We start from the raw sequence: 3,130 nt of genomic DNA, 5'->3' as shown, positions 1-3,130 counted from the left end.
CGGAGAACGAGAGAAGTGTTGGAAGAGAGAGAGGAGGGGCAGTGGACACACAATGGAGTCTGAAACCATGCCAGAGGGCAGTGATGCGCACCGTCCAAGCTGATGGAGTAAACTAGTGAATGAGTAGAAGAGGAGTAAAGGGAAAATCGAGGGGGGGTGGGGGGTGAAGTACAGTGAGTCAAAAAAGAGAGGGGAATGGAAGATGGAAGGAGAAGAGATAGAATGAGAGGAAGAAGGAAGAGTGGAGGTGGGGGAGGTGGAGTGGTGGGAGCAGGACTAATAGGGCCTAATTGAATTGGATGTGCCGGGCAGACAGAGGCTGTGGAAGTAATCTGATGTGTCACAGCAGATAAAGAGCGGCTGATCCAGAGTGTCCGCCTCATGTGACAGACTGTAACATAGCCTGCGAGAGGGCAGCGGCGCGCTTTGTCCACAGCCACAAAGGAAGGCAGGAGGGCCTGGCAGGCAGTAACAGCCCCCACCCTGCCACTGCCGGCCCAGAGGAGGGGCACCAGCAGCCTGGACCACAGGAAGCAGGTCCTGGTTTAGGGAAGTTTCAGAAAATGGCAGAAAAGCTAAGGGTGGTGTTAGCTGTGATATCTAAAGTTATTCTGAATAGCAGTTACAGTATCTCTATAATACAGAGATACATGATTATAACTAAGAAAATATAACTGAATTGAATTGAAATAAATAAAATTGTATATCCCCAAAGGGCAATTGACCCATCCATGCTATACCTATAAATGCATTGTTATGAAGCAACCAATCTTTCATGGTTGGGCAAGCTTTGTAGAACAGTCTATTCAACTTAAATTGCAGTTTCTTAATTGTTCAAATTGGAGTGACACTTATTTACAGTCACTATATAATGTTACATTTTTAGTTTAAAATACTAAGCTACTGAGCTGCACCATGATGTTGTATCTAACTAAGCAGTTTGAAAATGACCACAGAATATACTAACATACTAATGTTTACCTTTACACAATGAGATATTAATCCACCCAATCTTTTCTTGCACTGTGACTTGCCATATGCATACAAAGTAAACAGCATTTGAAATTAATAGCACACTTAAAACTGGTCACTAAACTGCTACAATTTCTCATTAAGTTAAATTGGACATTTTGAAAGTTCAGTAAAGGTTGTCCAACCTATCAGTTGCTACACACAAACACATTTGTGGGTGTTTCTGGAACAGGTCAATTAATTACTAGGCATATCAACAATCAACACTGTGACAATAGACAAATGTGAAAATGTTACCAGCGTAAATAAAAAGGCTTAAAATAAATTAAAGAATGTTAAATTGACACCATTTGTTTAACACAAAGGGCAGCAATGAGGATTCAACAATGGTGATTCTGTCATGTAATAGTCACTAATTTCTTTCTTGAAATTAGTATAAAATAAATCCTCAATCTAGAAACATGAAGTGCAAGAAAGTAGAAGATATGGCTAAATATAATTCATTAATGATTTCAGCAGCAGCAACACACTAAAAATATTTTCAGAAATCCCTTCAAATACAGACTTCCTCATCTTTGTACAATGACCTCTGATTGGCAGGCAAGGGGACATCACATGATCCAAACTTGGCAACATCTGTGAGAACGCAGGTGGCTGGAGTACGAATAGAGAGGAATGAGACAGAGGGGTTAGTGTGAGTGTGTCCTGTTTCTGCAGTCCCTCCCAAAACACAAGAAAATGGCTCAAGAGCGGTGTCAGGATCTGAGTTAAATTGTTTCCGCTTTTTTGAGGGTCAGATTTATATTCAAGACTGTCCACTGGGCTGTATGTCTGTTCTACCATTCAATCATTCTTTGTTCACCAACATCTTCATTGAATAACTCACACACATTAAATGACAAGGTGGTGCTGATGCTCAAAAAGCCTGGATCATCACGAAGGTCAGGGTGTATGGGGTGGGGTTGTGAATGGGGTATATGGGGCAGATGAGGTGGGAGGTGTAGGTGTGGCATGAGGAGGGGATGTATGGTTGTGGTGAGGTGGGAGGAATGTCTGGGCTGAATGGAATGGGGAAATGAATGGGGTAAATGGGTGTTGGTGATACGTAGGTTTGATGAGATGGGGACTGTAAGGACGGGATGGGGTGGAGGAGTGTGGGCAATAGGGGGTGAGGGTAGAGGCTGGATAAGAAAGGAGTATGGGGTATGGTACGCTAGGGTTTTTGGCTGGATAGAGTAAAAAGTATATAGGGTATATGAGCTGAGGGGTGTATAGGCTATATGTGGTAAGTATGGATGGAATGTTTTTGGCCTGAATGAGGCAGAGGAAGTGTAGAAGTTGGATGGGGTGGCAGAGTAAATGAGCTCAATGGGATGCACAGATCTACAAGTTGGGGTTGTATGAGCTGGAGGGGAGGAGTATGGGTTGGACTGGGTGGGAGAATTTATGGTCAGGATGTGATGGGGGGGTGTACAGAGGAATTGGGAGGAATTACAGGCTGGATGATATGGTATAGTATATAGGCTGGTGATGGAGAGGGGTGTAGAGAGTGGGGAGTGTATGGGCTGGATGTGAGGTGTACTGGCTGGATGGGTGGGGGCGGGGTTGCATCTTTACCAAATGCAAGGCAGAGGAGGATGGGGGATGAGGTGGGGGTCAGAGTGTGTAGGCTGCAGTGGGTAGCCATGGGCCAGGGTATGCAGATGTGTGATTGCGGTGGACTAAAACCCTGCCAAGCCCTGCTGTGCAGGGTCGCGACCCTTACAGAATCAGTGCTTCTGCATGTCAGAACCAATGCAGGTCTTCCGGATCCCAGCAGAGAGAGAGAGCGAGAGAGTAAGAGATAAAGTGAGAGAGAGAAAGAGAGAGAGAGAGAGAGAGAGAGAGAGAGAATGAGAGAGAAAGGGATTAAAATAGAGGGTAAGGGGTTCTCCCCAGTTGATTGGGAATTAGCCTCAGTGTGCAGGTGGAAGGGATCACAGCAAGTGGATGTCAAGAATGAGAGCAGGAGAACTTTAAGGCTTAAAAACAAACTCAAAAAAAAAAAAATCACTAGAAAAATCACTTCCCTCTCAAAGTCCAGCTGGAAGCAAGTTGAGTTTATGTTTTCATCCAACATCCCACGCTCAGAATCAATCTCTCATTCTTTTCTTCCTCA

Source organism: Pygocentrus nattereri, chromosome 2, assembly GCF_015220715.1.
Source record: "Pygocentrus nattereri isolate fPygNat1 chromosome 2, fPygNat1.pri, whole genome shotgun sequence".
Classification (NCBI taxonomy): Eukaryota; Metazoa; Chordata; class Actinopteri; order Characiformes; family Serrasalmidae; genus Pygocentrus; species Pygocentrus nattereri.
The sequence above is the reverse complement of the archived record's forward strand: the minus strand, read 5'-3'. Positions refer to the sequence as shown.